Here is a 21,411-nt window from a genome sequence, read left to right as displayed (position 1 = left end):
TTTATATTTTCCTTTATAATGGGCACTATTGTAAAGCATATTGTAAGTGCAGTGAAGACATTTATGAGGGAAGAGTTCTTATGATCATCTTTATATTGGATTTTTGACTAGGACTAAGCTTTTTTGTTTTGGATCAGCTTCATTGAAATTGAAAGAAGTGTGGATACTGAAAATAAGGAAACAAAAAACAGGAATTGCTGGAAAGGCTCAACAGGTCTCGCAGCAACTGTGGAGAGAACCTGATACAATCATCTTCAGCTGATGAGCTCATGAGAGAGTGAGGCAGATTTAATTTGTTCTTTTTCCACTTGCTCTTCTTCCCCACACAGGAGTTAGCTGTGCATTTCTCACTTCCTTCAGAGGGTTCTCTTGAAATTAAGATTCTACATATGTGTAATAAATCTTTACATCTTAAAATTGGATAACTAATGAAGGTTAGCACACTGTGCAACTAGCTGTTCACCAAAGAATGGAGAAAACTAAGGTCTTTAGTTGGGTAGAAACACTAAAATATTACATGCAATCCATCATTTCCCTATAAATGCATGGTATAAGATGATCTGAAGTCATAATGATTACAATGAAGAAGCAACTATTGAAGTTTAATTTTAATCCAAATAAACAAACTGGAACTTGAAAGGTTTAGGCCCATCAACAGCTATGTATGAGGACCTTGAAAACATGTGTCATCATCACATTGTTTTAACAGCAGCAAATGTAATATCTTTTAGCAGAGGAAAATGTACTAAGGCATTTCAAAGGAGCACATTTGGCAAAATCGACAAACAAGTTTAACTAGCAGAATCATACATCCATGAAAATATCTTATGATGCAGCCATAGATGAGATATACCCTTTGTATACAAACTGCTCCCAAGTAAACACTTGCCAAAAGCAACATCTTCAAGTTTATGTTCATTTTTGCACGGTGTCCTTCATGAATCTGCAGGAAATATTAAAACAGCTTGTTTTCTATTTAAAGTTGTGCAGACTTGCAAAAGGTGACAGTATGCTCAGAACTTTATGCAACCTCAGATCTATGTAAAACCACATCAATAATTGCCTCCCAAGTTGTTCTGAGATTGCATGTCATTTTAAGAAAAATGTGATGAGAGGTTGTTCCCCTTCTGGGAAGCTCTAGGACCAGAGGGCATAATCTCTAATATATCACTCGTTTAATGAAGTGAAGAATTTCTTCTCTGAGGGTACTGAATCTGTGGAATTCTTTACTGCAGGGAGTTGTCCAGGTTTGATCATTAAATATATTCAAGGCTGAGATAGATATATGTTTAGTCAGTAAGCAAATCAAGGATTATGGAAAAACGCTGGGAAGTGGAGTTAAAGATTATCAGATCAGTGTAATCTCAGTGAATGGCAGAGCAGATTCAGTGGGCAGAATGGCCTACTTCTCCCCTTATGTCTTACAGTCAATCGACTCACCATTTTGCAATAATGGTATGGGCAGATACGCTGCAGAGTTTTGGGATATATGTTTCTGGAGAGCAAATGTGGGCAAGAAGTAGGATTTTTAAAATATTTCAGAGATGTTTAGATGTTAACCTGTTGATTGATTTTGCATCATATATGTTGCAGTCCATGCTGAGTACCATTTGGTCATTGCTGATGTAGAAAATAAGTATTGGAACTGACATTTTTACTTGAAAATAAAGATGTACTTATTGTCTTCAGGCCCCTTTTACATTACAATATTATATGGCAAGGGTCCTGAAAGTTTGCATCCCTATATCACATTCACATCGTGGTTTTTTTTAGCATAATATGCATTTACTATAATTTCTTAGGCCTGATTTGGCTCTTCACACCGGACATAATTGAGTTCTTACCATTTTAAAGCAAACGTTTTGCATAAATTTAATTGATAAACTGGCTTGTTTTCCATTTCTTAGTACTCAGGAGTTGGTGGTCTTTACTGTTTGTTGGTTCATGTGTAATTACATTTCCAAGTGATTACAGAATAGGTTTTTGTCGAGGTTGTTTTAATTTCTTACAATTATTTAAGGATAGGATAAATAGACAAGGTCTTTTCTCTAGGTTGCGGGTGTCCAGAACTAGAAGGCATAGATTTAGGGGAGAAGAGGGAACATTTAAAAGGGATCTAAGGGGCAACTTTTTCACACAGAGGGTGGTGCATGTATGGAATGAGCTGTCAGAGGAAGTGGTGGAGGTTCGTACAATTACGCATTTAAAAAGCATCCGGATGGGTATATGAATTGGAAAGGTTTAGAGGGATGTGGGCCAAGTGCTGGCAACTGGTATTAGATTAGGTTGGGATGTCTGGTCAAGTTGGACCGAAGGGCATGGTTCTGTGCTGTACATCTTAGTTGACTCTAAGTTGCAAAATTTGTTCTGATCCTACTTGTATATTTGTCTCTAAAGTCTCAAACTATTAACTGGCCTTTGGTTGCCTAAATGTTAAATTTAAGTAATTTTACCACTGTTACCTACATCAGTTGTATTCTTTGTTTGCTTCTGTATCCTTAACATCAACAATTAGCATGAAGTTCTAAAAAGGTTTCACTGATGCTTATGAGGTCCCCAACATCACAAATGTTCATCTTCAACCAATTGGATTCACTCCATGTGATATCAAAATAAAGCTGAAGGTCCAGGATACTGTAAAAGCTACAGAAACTTGCATCCTTCTAGCAACAGTACTGGAAACTTCTGCTCCAAAACTAGCTGTGTTTCTAGCCAGATTGTTTGTGTAGTTATAACACTGGAATCTATCTGATCGTGTGGAATTGTCCAGGCATTGCCTGTCTGCAAAAGCACAAGGTATCCAATCTGGCCAGTTAGTACCAAAGCGATCGAAGGGTTGTCAACAACAGTATCAAGTGTACTTATAAAGGAACAACCTGTTCACTGACAGTTTGGTTTCCACCAGGGCCACATGACTGCTGACTTTATTTTAGAATTGGTCCCAATATGATTAAAAGAGCTGAGTTCCAGTTGTGATGTGAGAGTGACTACTCTTAACATCAAGATAGCATTTGACTGAGTATGATGCTAAAGAGCCCGAGCAAAACTGGAGCCAATAGAAATTGGTGGGGTGGGATCTTCACTGGTTGGAGTTATACCTAGCATAAACAGCAATGGTTGTGGTTGTTGGAGGCCCAACCATCTTCAGCTGCTTCATAAACAACTTACCATCTATTATAATATCAGAAGTGGAATTTTAGCCATGATGATTTCACAATGTTCAGCACCATTTTAAACAATATCTCATCAACTGAAACAGTTCATATGGATATGCATGAGGGGTAAGACAGCACCTAACTTGGACTGATAATTGGAAGTCAACAGCCAGAAAGAGTCAGTGGCAGTCTCCGGTAAGACAACCTGATCATTGCTTCTTGACATTCAATAGCATTACAATATCTGAATATCCAACTTTCAACATCTTGGGTTCACTATTGATCGGAAACTGAACTGGACTTGGCATATAAATACTAATAGCTACAACAGCAGATCAGAGGGTAGGAATTCTATGGCAAGTGCCTAATGTCTCCCCAGGGCTTGTCCACTATCCATAAGGCACAAGTCAGGTGTATAATGTAATGCTGTCTCTTTGCTTGGATGAATCACCTTCAGAAATAATCAAGAAGCTTAACAACATCTAAAACTGAGCAGCCCAGTTAATTGGCACACCATTCACCAAATTGAACCTTCACAACTGCCTAATAGTAGTCTATGCAATCTGCAAAACGCACTGCAAGAATTCACCAAGGCTCCTTTTGACAGCACTGTTGAAACCTTTTGATTTCTACCACCTCCAAACGGCTTTATGGATGTATGGGTACGCAACCTGTAAATTCCTCTCCTGGTCTCGCATTCTGACTCAAACATATTGGTTTTCCTTCACTTGCTGAACTCCAGTCCCAACAGCATTGCAGATGTACAAACACCTCAAGGTCTTCAGCAGTTCAAGAAGGCCCGACAACAATCCCTTCTGCAGATTATTTGGGATGACCAATAATGCCCATATCCAATGAATTTTGTTTTGAAATGTCATGAAATAGGAAAATAAATTGAAATCCATGTCCTCCTTTCTCAGATTAAGATTAAAAATCACTATGCTATACAGTTAGAAAATATATTTGGAAACAGAACAAAGCATATGAGTACTACATGCAGTCTAGCTCAAACACAAGTGCAGTATATTAGATAATTATAATTGAATCCTTTGTTACAGATAGTGGAAGCTACTTTGTGAAGATGGTTAAACCTGTGCATTCTGTGCCTATCAACAGCCGTCTGTATTATTTATGGTTAGTTATTTTCATCACAATCTTTAGTTGAGGCATTTTGAATTTAAAAATAAATTGGTGTGGTGTGAGTAGTTAGATAAAAGCTACACAATTGTGACTACCTTGTTGATTGGTTGCAAAGGCAATCAGTAGGACAAACCAAAATTGGAGTTCAGGAGCTCATTACTGCAGATGCTAGAATCTGTACTGAAAACAACAAATGCACAGCAAGTCAGACAACGTATGCCAAAGAGTCATCGAGACTCAAAACATTAGCTTGCTGTCTTTCCATGGATGCTGTCTTACTCACTGTGATCTCTGGCATTGTTGTTTTCAAAGTTGAAGCTTTGCCAGTCCCAGTTCTTTAAATGGATTTTGTGAAAATTATTAAATGTGTAACAAAGTATTACATCTTTAATATTGAAATTCAAATATTAAAGCCTGCAAATATTGGATAAATTGATTGCATGTGTGAATATCAAGCACTAAAAATGTGAGAATTTTTCCTTTTGTATATTGAATTTTTAAAAAAAGCTTCAACTATGTAGGATAGCTGTTCTGATTTGTGTTATTCATTCAGCAACCAAAAGAATTATGATCTGTAAAAAAGGGAAGTAACTAAATTAAGATTTGGTTGGCCCTCTATGTAACATTAAAAAGTGGCTATATCAAAATAATTCATTAAAATAAGAAAAGCCATTATAATTTGAAAAAAAATGAAAGCTGTGGGGATTAGTCACATTTTTCTCTCTCGTAGTCTGGTTCTTAGCAGAATGCTTGGAACTTTTCATTCAAACCATACTTTTGGAAGCCATGATAGTGTACTCAACAATGGTTTGACTTTACTATTTCTGTGCAACACAGCAAATATTTGCTGCACAGGAGGAGGGTATTATGGCTGTGCTGGCAGTATAGGAGCTATCTAACCTAATTCCACATTCCAGTTCTTGCTCCATATTCTTGAAAATTATGGACCTCCAAGTTGATAAGCACATACATTTCAAATGGTATGAGGATTGCAATTCGTGAGTTCCAGATCCCTATCTCTAGATTAAAACACAATTTCAACTGTGCTCCAATCTTTGAGATGAATCTATAACAATGACCCTGGTTATTCATCACTCTTAGAATCCCATTAACTATAAGGTCCCCTCTAAATCACACACCATGCTGACTTGGAACTACATCACAGTTCCTGCACTGGATCATTATTCTTGGAACTCCCTTCCAAACAGTACCTACACCACATGACTGCCACAGGTTAAGAATGTGTCTCTGCACCACCACCTTGATTTAATGCTGATGTGGCCAGTGTTGTTCACAAGCCAAAACAGAATTTTTTTAAACAAGCTCTGCTGAAGGGAAAATGATGTCATACCTGTACAGTATATCCAGGTCCCTCATAATGTTATTCCGTGTTAAAATCTTCCCTTTATCTCTTCTAATTACGAAGGTAACGATCCAAGTCCTGTCTAGTCTTTCTTCATAGCTAATGCACCCCTTTCCTGGCAATAACCTTGTAATTCTTCTGTACCCTTACCAATGAGATAGCTTTACCAAATAGGGTTAAGGAGAATCCAAAGAGATTCTATAAATACATTAAAAGCAGAATAGTAACTAGGGAGAGAATAGGGCCTCTTAAAGATTACCAAGACCAACCGTGTTGAACTGTAGGAGCTGGCTGAGATACTAAATGAGTATTTTGCCTCTGTATTTACTGTGGAGATGGATATGTAAGTTAGAGAACTTGGAGAAATAAATAGTGATATCTTTGAAAAATGTTCATATTACAGAGGAGGTGGTGCTGGACATGAAACGCATGAACATGGATAAATCCCCAGGATCTGAGCAGGTGTATCAACCTTGGCTAAATAGGTTGGGGCTATTTTCATTGGAGCATCGGAGGCTGAGGGGTGACCTTATGGAGGTTTATAAAATCAGAAGGGGCATGGATAGGGCAAATAGTCAAGGTACTTTTCTCAGGGTAGGGCAGTCCAAAATTAGAGGGCATAGATTTAAGGTGAGAGGGGAAAGATATAAAAGGAACCTGAAGGGCAACTTTTTCATGCAGAGGGTGGTGCCTGTATGGAATGAGTTGCCTGATGAAGTGGTGGAGGAGCGTACAATTACAACATTTTAAAAGGCACCTGGATCTGTACATGTATAGAAGCGTTTAGAGTATTATGGTACTTAGGACTATATTAATTTGGGATATCTACTCGGCATGGAGGAATTTGACTGAAGGCTCTGTTTCTGTGTTGTATAATTTTCTTGACTATGACTCTATAATCTGATCATGTCCTGCCTGTATTGTGATGACACAATTGTATACAGTATTCTGTGGCCCATCTGTGTTTTGCACACATCTAGCATATCCTCTTTGCTCTTCAGTGCTTCAGTGAGTACAAACATGCATGTGAATGTATGAATTAGGAGCAAAACAGGCCACTAGGCCATTAACCCTATACGGCCATTTAATAAAATAATGGCTTATCTAATCACTCCACAATTCAACCTGTCGCCAATAATCTTTCATCCACTTGCTTATCACAAATCTTTCTATACTTGTCATAACAAAGTATTCAAATATTCCACTGCCTTTTGAGGAAAAGCATTCTGAAGGTTTATGGCCCTCTGAGGGAAAAAGTCTTTCTTTGCCTTAAATGGGGAATCCTTTAATTTGAAACGGTGGCTCCTACTTCTAGATTCTCTTACAGGATCTTGTGTGTTTCAATGAAATCTTCTCTTAATATGCTAAAGTCCAGTAAGTACAAGCCTAGGCAGCCCAATATTTCCTCATTAGGTAACTGCCCGTCCCCATTCCAAATATTAATCAAGTAAACCTTATTTGAATTGCTTCCAATGAATTTATGACCTTAGTAAGGAATTCGCCAGATATGGTTACCAAAGTCCTATATAACTGAAGTAAATCCTCTCTACTTTTGTATTCAATTCCTCTAGGAATAAACAAAAGCTTGCTTATTCCTTGCTGTATTTGCATACTAGCCTTCTGTGAAATATGCAGTAGGACACCAGATCACTTTTTACAATGTCGCTACTTAGATAACGCTCTTTGTTTTTGTTTTTCCTGCCAAAATTAACAATTTCACATGTTTCAACATTTATATTACATTTGTCAGATCTTTGGCTCATTAGACCTAACTGTATCACTCTGTTGCATCCTTATATAATCACAATTTACTTTTCTGCCTGTCCTTATGGCATTTGCCCATGGTATTCACTGTCTTGTTATTGTTCCCCACCCCACTCCCTCAGTTGAAAAGCTTGCTAATGTGAAATAAATGCGACTACAATCCATGAAGTCATATATTATTGTATCCTTCAAGATGAAAGGAAGGAAAGAAAATAAAAGCATTATTAATTCCAGTATTTTTCACAAATATCTAATCATCTATCAGAAGCATGTCATTGGTACACTGTTTGACTGTTTAATAGTATTAATTCTGCATTATAGCAGTGACTACACTTCAGGAATATTTCATTGGCTGTAACACACTTTAAGACGTTGTAAGGGCACAAAAGATACCAGGTAAATGTAAGTTTTCCTTTCAAATGAGAAAGCGTTTATCTTGGCATTTAATATAGATCATCTCTGGGATGATGCTGACTTGAAATAAACATCTGTACATCTAAATTTTCCTACTCCTGATGATTTCTTCAACACTGATGGCAAATAAACTAATTAAGTTAACAGAGATGGAAATGTGTTGCTGGAAAAGCGCAGCAGGTCAGGCAGCATCTAGGGAACAGGAGAATCGACGTTTTGGGCATTCCTGAAGAAGGGCTAATGCCCGAAACGTCGATTCTCCTGTTCCCTAGATGCTGCCTGACCTGCGCTTTTCCAGCAACACATTTCCATCTCTGATCTCCAGCATCTGCAGACCTCACTTTCTCCTAATTAAGTTAACACAACTGTGAAAAAGTAAGCAGTTTTTGAGTATTCAATTACACTAAAATTAGGGTCTGAGGAATTGACTTAACATGAATAAGAAACTGATTTGATTGGCTGAATTCATTTCGATATTTTAGCACAGCATGCCAAATTCATGAAATTTCCAGTTAATTTCATTATCGGTGCAAAGTACAATAGAATTATTTATTACGTTTCCTGATAAAATGAGGTTTTTTTTCAGAGTTTGACTGCATTGTGCTTACTGTTTTTAGTGCTGGTTTCTTGTTGAAACTGCAGTATAGCACGCAGTGATAAAATCCAAAGCTATTGTTTTCACATTCAGAATTACTTTACAAACTCTGTTTCAGGAAAGATGGTGGGGGTAGGGAAATTTGTTGAAAGGAGGTGGTTGAAGAGAGTCTGAAAGCTCCGGTTACACTCTGCATTCCATAGTCTACTTCACTGTGTCTGGAGACTTGCTGGCTGCGCTTTAAACATGCGGTTAATTTGACACTGCCCTGATCTAACCCCAGTCTGAAGGGTGGGCAGGCTGAGGAAGTAATTGAAGTACTTTATACATTAAAAATGACCGCTAACTCAAGATTTTTAGAATTTCTCATTACATGTTAGTATTGGTTTTATGTCATTGTTAAACATTTTGAATAGGTATATTAAAGTTTGGCTTTTTTTTAATGTAAGAGAATCTATTCTGGATATTGTTTGGTTTATTTTGAAAAACTGTGCTATTAGCTGTTGCTTGTGATGTCCTTGCTCTGTCATCGTACAGATACAGCCTGTTGAAATCGTAAGGTACTTATAAAAGTAATATTAAATTATTTCAGTTCAGAACTTACATTTTTGCATTAAATCCTACTTCCTTTGCCTTTTAAGTTGTATGAAATCTGACAATTGTTTAAATCAAAATGTTTACTTATCAAATGTGTGACTGTGGTGGACCATAATATATATTTGTTACGTATGTATAAATAAAAGTGCAGGTGCTACCTTGTGCCTGAGTCAGATAGAAGTTGACTTAACATGAATAAGAAACTGATTTGATTAGCTGAATTTATTTACGTTCACCATTGAAACATAGCGAGCCCTTTCCACCGAATCTAATCTTTTTTTAAAAATGCTTTATGGTGTATGAGTTAAGATCCTAAATAAACAACAATTCAGTTTATTTATCATTCCTCTGCTCACTAATTTCCCAACACCCAATCCAGATTTGTATTGAGCTTTAAAACTTTACCAGTAGACAGATGTGAGTGTAAGCATTTGTGTTTGAGTCGTAGAGATCTACAGCACGGAAATAGATCCTTCGGTCCAACTTGTCCATGCTGACCAGATATGCTAACCTAATCTAGTCCCATTTATCAGCATTTGGCCTATATCCCTCTAAACCCTTCCTATTCATATACCCATCCAGATGTCTTTTAAATGTTGCAATTGTACTAGCCACCTCTACTTCCTCTGGCAGATCAATCCATACACATACTGCCCTCTGTGTGCAAACATTGCTCATTAGGTCCCTTTTAAACTTTTCCCGCCTCACCCTAAACCTTTGTCATCTAATTCTGGACTCACCCATCCCAGGGAAAAGACCTTGTCTATTTGTCCTATCCATGCCCTTCATCATTTTATAAACCTTTATAACCCCTCAGCCTCCGACATTTCAGGGAAAACAGCCTGAGCCAATTCAGCCTCTCCCTGTAGCTCAAATCCTCCAACCCTGGCAATATCTTTGTATCTTAGAATACTGTTATTGCTTTTAAATTTTAATGTGGTTTTTATGCCATTGTTAAGTAAAGATTAGTTTAAAACTCATTTCCCTAGCCACCGGCTCCAATCCTCCCTCGAGACTGAAGCTCAACTGGCCTGTTCACAATTTTGATCTTGGTGTAATATACAGTATTAATTTCTGACCACTATCATGGAAACTGTTTCCATTGCCATAACATTGTGCACCTCTGACCCTGCCTCAGTTCTTCTACAGTAGGTACCTCACCAGTACCCTTATGACTTCTAGCTTTGACTATTCAAAAGCGCTCTTGACTAGCGTCCCATGTTCTACCCTTCATAAACTCAACAGCTCCGGCAGCATCTGTGGGGAGAGAAGCAGAGTAAATGTTTCAAGTCCAGTAATTATTGGAATTGCTCGGACTTTGAAGAAGTTGTATCAGACTCAAAGCATGAACTCTATTTTACAGATGCTGCTGAGTATCTTGAACTCTTTTTCCATTATTATTTCATTCACGCTGGTTTCTGTTTAATCTGAGTCATTCTCCACCACATACTGTTTCACAAAGGGTGCACATCAAAAATGTCGACTCTTCTATACGCCGCAGACATTGTCTGGTCTGCTGAGCGTTTTTAGCATCCATATACCATCTTCCCTCAATTCTAAGCTCAATCTGCCTCTTTACTCCTACAGTAAAATTGTTGCTCCATAATAATACTGCTGTTGTATGCCTTGGGATATTTTGCTACACTAAATTTGCTTTATACAGATTAGTTTCGTTTCGAGAGTGAACAGAGCTTCCCTTCTGAAGGATTGTACCACTGACGGTGAAGTAGTCATAGAACACAGAAACAGACCCTTTGGTCCAACTCATCCCCGCTGACCAATTTGACCTAGTTTCATTTGCCAGCATTTGGCCCAAATCCCTCTAAAGCCTTCCTATTCCTATACCCTTCCAATACGAAAGTGCAGTTATTTAATGAATTTTGTCTCCTATTACCACTTTTGTCCTAAAAATCAGTGATTCATACCAGTTTATGGTCCTGGAGGGAATGGTGGATATCTGATGCCACAGCAAATGATGCTTGTTCATATTCATGTCCAACCTTATGCTAAAAAATGAACAGTATTTAGTGGCAAGTAACTCACTTCCTGGCTCTTCAGAGTTTGTCCACACACTACAAGGCCTAAATCAGGAGTGTCAGGAATACTGTAAACTTTTTAAATAAATGTAATTCGAGTAGTATTTGAGAAGATCATCAAACGCCAGGACAAAGCAATCCACTATATTGACACCCCATCCAGCACCTTAAAAATTCATTGCCTTCACTGCCAGTGAAGAATGGCAGCATTGTGAACTATTTACAAGGTAGTAAGAACAAAGGCTTGTGGACATTAGAAATATGAAACAAAAACAGAAAGTGCTGCAGAAAGTCAGCAGGTCTGACAGCTTCTGTAGAGACAAACATTGAACGTTTCTGATGAAGGGTCACTTGATCCAAACTGTTCTCACTCTTTTTCTCTCTACAGATGCTGCCAGACCTGCTGAGTTTCTCCAGCACTTTGTTTTCATTTACAAGCTTGCAGCTTGCCAATGCTCCTTCAACAACACCTTTCAAATCTACAGTCTCACCATAGGATCCCCATAATGCAGAAAGAAGCCATTCGGACCATTGAGTCCACACTGATCCTCTGAATAGCATCACACCTACACCCAAACCCCCACAACCCTACATTTGCCTTGGCTAATCCACCTAACCTACATATCCCTGGACACTACTGAAAATTAACATCGTTGAACTATGAGCGGAAATTGGAGCACCCAGAGGAAACCCACATAAACATGGAGAGAACATGCAAACTCCACAAGTATAATCCTGCAAGGCTGGAATTGAACCTACATCCCTTGTGAAGCAGCAGAGCTAGCCACTGAGTAACTGTACTGCACCACCTACAAGGACAAAGGCAGGAAGACATTTGGGAGCACCATAACCTGCAAGTTCCACTCCAGTTTACATACCACTATGATTTGGAGCTAAATTGCAATTCTTCCACTGTCACTGGGTCAAAATTTTGAAACTGTCATGGGAGCATCACTGGAAAAGCCAATGTTTATTGTCCATCCACAATTCTCCTGTGAAACTGTCACTAACAGGACTACAGATGCACCAAACTACAGGATGTTCTGCTATGATGTGTGTTTCGTTAACATGAATTCAGTATAACATGATTGGGGACACTGTTTCTAAAGGGTGAAGTTTTAAAGTGTGTATTGGTTATAACGTGATTCCAGCCCCATTAATGTGTGTGGTGCTGCTATTATACAATTTTCTTAAAGCACAGGTTTGCAGAAGAATAGAGGTACCATATAATTGCAGAATTGACTATACACGATCTGCATTGGTTCAAGACAGCACATTACAGCCACTTCAGGAGAATTGTGGACGGACAATAAATATTGGCTTTGCCAGTGATGCTCCCATGTCAAAAATTAAAATTAACAAAGCATTTAGCTCTCACGTGACAGCCACCACCTGGCAAGGAAAGTTGCACATAATCAGCTTATGACTATTCCCGGAACAGTTTTTGTACCAGCTCTTTAAATGGCAGTAGGTGTCAGGTCACTTAGGTAAACAGCAAGCATTGGCATATATTGCACTGGAAAGAAATGGCTAGCACAGGAAAATGGAATTAAAGTAGATGATCAGCACACATTCGAGGAACCAAATGGCATATTCTTGCGCCAACGCTTTTATGTTGTACCAGAGTTGACCACAACATAAACTATTGTCTTATAAGACAAGGTTGGCACATTTTAAAAGACCTCTTGGCTTTCTACTGCCTGATTTTGAAACCTGGGTTAAATGGTTGTGGCCGACATAACACTTTAGTATTTAACTTCTCATCATCAGTCTGACTGAGCAGAGGTGAAGTCTAGACTTAAGGAAGCATGAACATACTTCGAAACAACTCATTAATCCAACCTTTCAAACATCATCCGCCCAGTGTAAGGCAGTGTTTGCAGATCATCGATTGAATTTATTAGCGATCTCAGAACCTATCAAACTAGCGTGTAGCATGTAATGACTGATACAGAGGAGCTGTTTAAGAAGGAAGGGAAGAATAAACCACTGGCTGGCATCAACGTAGCAGAGTCTCAATGGATGATCTAATTCCCTGTTATTGCTATTGGTTTAATGGACACACTTTGAAGTCTGACAACCAAGGTGCAAATTTATAAAATTCACTGTTCCAGAAATCAAGATTAAACAAGTTCGCCCAGTCTCGGTGCCTAACAAACCTTTCCTTTAAGTCTCTTTTTCCAAATGTATACGTTTGGCTATGTTCTGTATCCAGGTAGCGTGCCTATCTTTTTTTTTATCCTTTTCAATTTTATCATGCACTTCAGTTCTGTTGTCAGAAACTTCCGCATCTTCAGATGACACTGTTTCAGTAAATAACCATCATGTTAGGTCATATTTATTTAAGCTATCAGGTCAGATTTCAGTCTGGGATCTAACTTGTCCAGTAGTACCATCAGCTGGGATCATAACAAACCAATAAGATAATTTATTTTTCACAGAATTTAGCCTTCAGTGAAATTCAAATCTAATCTCTCCCAGTGACATAACTACAAATTTTGGAAAACTTAGCACTTTTAAAGACAGATTTGTATGTTTAAGTCAGTATTAACATGTTGGACTCTTACCTTTAAAGATCCTCTCTTTTCACTCTGAATTTTTATATATTTTTATTTCTTTCTTAATGACCAGGAAGGCAATGGCTCAATGCTTGATTCTTTCCCAGGTATCCATACCCAGGTTTGGCCACTTGGATTCTGACGATCCTCCACATGTGGCATCTATGTGACTTGTTTGTCAAACTCTTAGCTCTGCTGAGCAAAGATGGATTCAAATTGCTTTCAGTAGGACATTTCACTCCTGTGCTGAAGATATTGTGCTAGCCCCGTATCTATTGAAGTCATTAGTACCTAAGTAGTTCTTGATCTCTGTCTTAAACTTAATGTCAGAGCCCTTTGAAACAGAGAATTCCAAAAGATTTACCATCCTTTGAATGAAGCAATTTCTCCTCATCTCCATCCTAAATGGCTTGCCCCTTATCCTGAGATTGCCCTCTGGCACCGCCCCCTCCCCAGAGGAAACATCCTCTTCACTTGTACCTTGTCTAATCGTTAAGAATTTTGTAAATTTCACTGAGATCATGTTCGTCCAGATTCTAAATAATGTGTAGGTCCAGCTTTCTCAATATCTCTTGATATCCATTTGTCTCAGAAATTATTCTAATGAATCTCTGCTGGACTCTCCATGCAAAACAATTTCTCCTTTGAACAAGGGATCAAAACTGCAGTAATGTTCCAGATGTGGTCTCACCAAGGTTCTGGAGAATTGAAGCAAGACATCTTTATCTCTACACTTCAGTCGTCTTGCTATAAAAGCCAGCCTAACGTTAATCTTCCTAACTGCTTGTAGCATATGCATGTTTTCAATGATTTATAAACAAGAATACCTAGGTCCCTTTGGAAATAAATATTCCTCAATCGCTCAGCATTTAAGAAAAACTCTGCACACCCATTCCTCGTACATGTCCACTTCGTACATGTCCACATTATATTCCATCTGTCATGTTTTTGTCCATTCACTCAACAATTCAAATTCCCAAAAAGGCTCTTTGCATCTTCCTTGCATTCTCACCTAGGTTTTGTGTCACATGCAACCTTTTAGAATATTACAATTGGCTGCACATCTAAGTCATACTGATTGTGAGCAGCTTGTGGTGTTTTGCTGGTCTCAGCTTGCTAATTGAGAATGATGTATTTATTCTAATACTTTTGTTTCTGTTAACCAGTCCTCATTCCATACTATACTTCCCCATCCATGCACCCAACCCTATGTTCTCCAGTTTTGTTTATTATACATTTGTATGGGACCTTATTGAAAACCTATTTGATTAAGGGGATCTGGGCTTCACTAGTTGAGCCTCTTCCCAGCATATAACTGTCCAGGTTTCACCATTCTAAAGGAGTGCCCTGAGTCCACAGTCTGTGATTCAGTTTGGACAAAGCAGCTGCAGATTTTGTGATGTGTGTGTTGATTTCAATATTAAGTAACAGTTTTTGTACTGAGGCTCCACAATTACAAATCTATTGATGACAGTATGATGCTGAAAGTCAATGTTGAGAGATGATAATATCGCAGCATCCTGAACCATGATGTTTGAGTCTTCCTGATGCTGCTGGTCAAACTAAACTGCAAACATGAGAGTCTGTCCATTACTGCTGCAGGTGTCCCTCTGTGTAGAATTCTTGTTGTATAGTATCCTCAGCATAGAGAAATTCACTGATTAGAGACATCTCTGTCTTAGATCTCAGGCAAATATTGACTGAATAGCTTTCCATCACTTCTGGTTTGTAAGTGGGTAAACTGTGTAGATGACCAGAAGACTCATAACAGAAAAAGAAGATTATGCCAAAGAGCATCAGTGCTAGAACACAGCTTGTTTCACCTCACTACAGTTCTCGAAGACTTGGATGTTGCTCTGTCGTAGCCGACTTTCTAGTGTTTACGCATATCATGAATTCTCCAGGGTACAAACTTCGGTAATAGCTTGGTGACCTGGGATTCCAAATAAGACCATAAGACATTGGAACAGAAGTAAGCTAGTTGGCCCAATGAGTCTGCTCTGCTGTTAAATGAGATTAGTCATGGAGATATACAGTATGAAAACAGACTCTTTGGTCTAACTCATTGATGCTGATCAGATATCCTAAATAAATCTAGTCCCATTTGCCAGCACTTGGCCCAAAGCCAAAGTACAGAGGGATCTGGGAGTGCTAGTTGAGTATTCTCTAAAGGTAAACATGCAGGTTGAGTCCGTGATTAAGAAAGCGAATGCAATGTTGTCAATTATCTCAAGGGGGTTGGAATATAAAAGCACTGTTGGAATATAAAAGACTTTATAAAGCTCTGGTTAGGCCCCATTTGGAGTACTGTGTCCAGTTTTGGTCCCCACACCTCAGGAAGGACATACTGGCACTGGAGCGTGTTCAGCGGAGATTCACACGGATGATCCCTGGAATGGTAGGTCTAACATACGAGGAACGGCTGAGGATCCTGGGATTGTATTCATTGGAGTTTAGAAGATTTAAGGGGAGATCTGATAGAAACTTACAAGATAATACATGGCTTGGAAAGGGTGGACGCTAGGAAATTGTTTCCGTTAGCCGAGGAGACTAGGACCCGTGGACACAGCCTTAGAATTAGAGGGGGTAAATTCATAACAGAAATGCGGAGAGTGGTGGGCCTGTGGAATTCATTGCCACAGAGTGCAGTGGAGGCTGGGACGCTAAATGTCTTCAAGGCAGAAATTGATATTCTTGATGTCACAAGGAATTAAGGGCTACGGGGAGAATGCAGGTAAGTGGAGTTGAAATGCCCATCAGCCATGATTGAATGGCGGAGTGGACTCGATGGGCCGAATGGCCTTACTTCCACTCCTATGTCTTATGGTCTTATATTCCTCTAAACCCTTCCTATTCATATACCCATCTGGATGCCTTTTAAATGTTGTAATTGTACAAGCTTTAACCAGTTCCTCTGGCAGCTCATTCCACCTCTGCATGAAAAAGTTGCCCCTTAAGCTCTTTTAAATCTTTCCCCTCTCACATTAATGCTATGACTTCCCTACCCCAGGGAAAAGACCTTGTCTATTTACCCTATCCATGCCCCTCATGATTTCATAAACCTCTATAACCTCTCTAAATCTTTTCTGAACACCTTTCAAGTTTCACAACATCCTTCCTATAGCAGGAGGACCAAAATTGTGCACCGTATTCCTCAGGGGGCCTAACTAATGTCCTGTATAGCCGCAACATGACCTCCCAACTCCTATACTCAATTCACTGACCAATAAAGACAAGCATACCAAATGCCTTCCCTATCCTGTATACCTGTGACTCCACTTTCAAGTCTTCAACTCCAACTCCATTTTTCTGTCTTTTCCAATAATTCTCTGTCTATCTCAGACTTTAGTATGCTTAACAACCCAGCTTGAAACCTGCTGCAGTAAAGAATTCCACAGATTCATGACCTTCTGAGAGAGGAAATTCCGCCTTGTCTCTGTCTTGAAATTGTGACCCTAATGACAGATGTTTGTGACATTGGGACCAGTCCTGGGGGAGGTGGGGCTATTACAAATTGGAAATGGCAAAGTTAGGGAACCATGGATGATAGATGAAATTGTGAGACTAGTTAAGAGGAAAAAGAAAGCATACATAAGGTCGAGGTAACTGAAAACAGATGAAGCTTTGGAAGAAAAACTGGGAAGTAGGACTAATCTGAAATCAGGAATTAAGACAGCTAAAAGAGGACATGACATATCTTTAGCAAATAGGGCTAAGGAAAAGCCCAAAGTCTTTTATTTGTATATAAGGAGCAAGAGGGTAACTGGAGAAAGAGTTGGCCCACTCTAGGACGGAGGAGAGAAGTGGGTGAGATTCTTTAATGAGTATTTTGTATCCGTGTTCACCGAGGAGAGTGATATGACAGATGTTGAGATTAGGGATAGATGTTTGATTACTCCAGCATAAGGAAGGAGGAAGTGTTGGGTATTCTAAAATGCATTAAGGTGGACAAATCCCCAGGTCCAGATGGAATCTATCCCAGTTTACTGAGGGAAACGAAAGAGCAAATAGCTGGGGTCTTAACAGATGTCTTTGCAGGTCCTTGAACACAGGTAAGGTCCTGGAGGACAAGAGAATTGCTAATGTTGTCCCCTTGTTTAAGAAGGGTAACAGGAATAATCTAGTTAATTCTAGACTGGTGAGCCCGGTGTTAGTGGTAGGGAAGTTGCTGGAGAAGGTACTAAGGAGTAGGATCTATCAGTGATTAGCAACATGGTTTTGTGCAGGAAATGTCATGTCTCACAAACTTGATTGAGGTTTTTGAAGAAGTAACAAAGAGGATTGATGAGGGCAGAGCGATAGATGTGATCTATACGGACTTCAGTAAGGCGTTCAACAAGGTTCCCCATGGGAGACTGCTTAGCAAGGTTAGATCTCACGGAATACAGGGAGAACTAGCCATTTGGATACAGAACTGGCTCAAAGGTAGAAGACAGAGGGTGGTGGTGGAGGGTTGTTTTTCAGACTGGAAGCCTGTGACCAGTGGAGTGCCACAAGGATTGGTGCTAGGTCCTCTACTTTTTGTCATTTATATTAATGATTTGGATGCGAGCATAAGAGGTACGGTTAGTAAGTTTGCAGATGACACCAAAATTGGAGGTGTAGTGGACAGCGAAGAGGGTTACCTCAGATTACAACAGGATCTTGACCAGATGGTCCAATGGACTGAGAAGTGGAAGATGGAGTTTAATTTAAATAAATACGAGGTGCTGCATTTTGGGAAAGCAAATTTTAGCAGGACTTATATACTTAATGGTAAGGTCCTAGGGAGTGTTGCTGAACAAAGAGACCTTGGAGTCCAGGTTCATAGCTCCTTGAAAAGTGGAGTCTCAGGTAAATAGTATAGTGAAGAAGGTGTTTGGTATGCTTTCCTTTATTGGTCAGAGTATTGAGTACAGGGGTTGGGAGGTCATGTTGCAGCAGCATAGGACATTGGTTCGGCCACTGTTGGAATATTGGAAAGGTGTTGTGAAACTTGAAAGGGTTCAGAAAAGATTTACAAGAATGTTGCCAGGTTAGAGGATTTGAGCTATAGGGCGAGGCTGAACAGGCTGGGGCTGTTTTCCCTGGAGCGTCGGAGACTGAGGGGTGACCTTATAGAGGTTTACAAAATTATGATGGGCATGGATAGGGTAAGTAGGCAAAGTCTTTTCCCTGGGATCGGGGAGTCCAGAAGTAGAGGACATAGGTTTAGGGTGAGAGGGGAAAGATATAAAAGAGACCTATGGGGCAACTTTTTCATACACAGGAATGAGCTGCCAGAGGAAGTGGTGGAGGCTGGTACAATTGCAACATTTAAGAGTTATTTGGATGGGTATATGAATTGGAAGGGTTTGGATGGATATGGGCCGGGTGCTGGCAAGTGGGACTAGATTGGGTTGGGATATCTGGTCGGCATGGACGGGTTGGACCAAAGGGTCTGTTTCCATGCTGTACATCTCTATGACTCTAATAGGAAGGGTTTCGATATGTGTGGAATGTTCTTTATGCTGAGGGTGGTGGATGCCTGGGACGTGTTGCTAGCGGAGATGGTAGAGGCGGGCATCTGTTAAAATGTATCTGGGCAGGAAGCAGAGGGATACAGAACCTTTAGAAAATAGGCAACAGGTTTAAATAGAGGATCTGGATCGGCAAAAGCGTGGAGGGCCGAAGGGCCTGTTCCTCTGCTATAACTTTCTTTGTTCTTTGTGCTTCTTTAAGATTATTCTCTCTGGTCCTAGGCTCTCCCACAAAGGGAAAGTAACTTTTCTGCATCTATTCGGTCATGCCTCCTAAGAATCTTTTATGATTCAACAAGGTCACTTCTCGCTCTTCTAAAATTCCAGTGAGTACAGGCTCAATCTACTCGACCTGACCTCAAAAGACAGTCTTGTAACCATTATCAGTCTTGTGAACCTTCTTCAGATTGCCTCCAATGCCATTATATCGTTCTTTAGGGGGCCCAAAACTGTTCACAGTATTCCAGCTGTAGTCTGACTAGTACCTTGTGTAGTTTTACTAAAACATCCCTACTTTTGTAAACCATTTCCCTTGAAATAAAGGTCAGTATTCCATTTTGCCGCCTTTTGTGCTGAACGTGGATCATGTTTTTTTGATCCATCGCTGAGAAGTGTTCTGAGGCTTTCTGTGGTCTTGTTACTTTTAAAATAATATTTAGCTTCTCTACTCTTCCTGTCAAAGTACATAATCTCTCACTTTCCCACAGTATATTCCACATGCCAAACTTTTGCCCACTCGCCCTAGAAAAAAAGACCTCAGCTATTTACCCTATCCATGCATCTCATGATCTCTGGGTCTTAAAAATAAGTTTTACATAGTAATACAATGTATCGTAAAGTTTATTGTTTGTTCAAAACTCTGGAGAAGAAAGGGAGTTTTATTGAACTGTTCAGGATTGCTGTCACATGCCTATGGAGAAGGTGAGACTTGAATCTTGGCCACTTAGTCCAGAGATAGGGACAATATTACTGCGCCACATCTCTGGGATTTTGTAGCTTTTGTCTTTTTAGTAAATTCCCTGGGTCCATTGTCTTTTTTTAAAGCTCAGTGATTATCCAGAATGCTAAAATGGCGCCTGCACATGCACAAACACAGCTCATGGTGTCAGCTGGCTGCATCGAGGCAGGCTGCAGAAGGCATGTAAATGTGCATTGATGTTACCATGTTCTGGGCACAGTGTGCAAAGTATTGGCACATACGCTACTGATAAAAGGACAGTGGAGGCTGGTGCTGACTGCACACCGCTTCCTCCTCCTCCAACAGAAGCAGAGACAAAAACCAGAACCAGACGTACAGGGAGCATGCATTTGGGAGTGACAAAGCTGAATTTAACAAGAAAGTTGCACGGAAACTCAGGAAACTGAGGAAGGAACTTACTGGTTTGTTGCTTTTGGGAAGATTGACAGTCGAACATGTACAATATAATGTCTAAGCACAACAAACTGATAAAAATCAACCGAGTGACTACCCAGCAGTTTTCAAAGTTGGAGGGAAAACATTTAAGTTAAATAGCCCATTAATCTAAAATTATTGTTTTGTCTCAGTTTTTCACATGTAGATTTTGGGTTCAAATTAGAGGGGAAAAAAGTCAATCTCGCTATAACATTCCGAATGCACTTCTTTCTACTGAAGAACTGTCAGTTCTCTGTCAAATGGGTGATCAGTATGTAATCTAAACCCATGCATTCTGTGCAAATTGTCAGTTTTGAATCGAAGTTAAAAAGATACCTTTAAAGTTGTCTTTAGTTTTGTAATTAAACTTGCCATGGCCACATCCAGAATTATCATAAAACCTTGCTCTATACCTCCCTCCAAGAAAAGAATTGTTGCGGTCAGTTACGCTGGTTGACTCAGGATTTAGTATCAACAAGGAACGATCCTTGGTAGGAAATTACTACAATCGATGTATTATGTATATAATATATACTATACCATCAATCTCTGGAGTTGCATGGCCAAATGCATGCCTGGAATATATTATTTAGGAGTGTAGTGAATTTATAGGTAAAGTCATTGTGGGCTACTTGATGTCTCTGGAGTACTATACAATACATGTCTGTGGGAATGGGCTGAGAAGGGAATTTGACTTTTGGGTAGCTGTAAAAAGAGCATCATGTATTTAATTTATTTGAGTTAAATTTTATTGTGCCTCAAAGATTGGGCTATAAATAAACAATAGAAATCATGTGCTTTTGCACAACCCTCAAACTATCATTTCAATCAATTTGTCTACACAAGCAAGAACATTTAATGTGCGAAATTTCATAAATTCTGCATTTTAAACCTATAA

This window comes from Chiloscyllium plagiosum, unplaced genomic scaffold (genome assembly GCF_037043375.1).
Source record: "Chiloscyllium plagiosum isolate Xiang-an unplaced genomic scaffold, Cpla_swu_hap1 HiC_scaffold_43, whole genome shotgun sequence".
Lineage (NCBI taxonomy): Eukaryota > Metazoa > Chordata > Chondrichthyes > Orectolobiformes > Hemiscylliidae > Chiloscyllium > Chiloscyllium plagiosum.
This window is presented reverse-complemented; position numbering follows the sequence as displayed.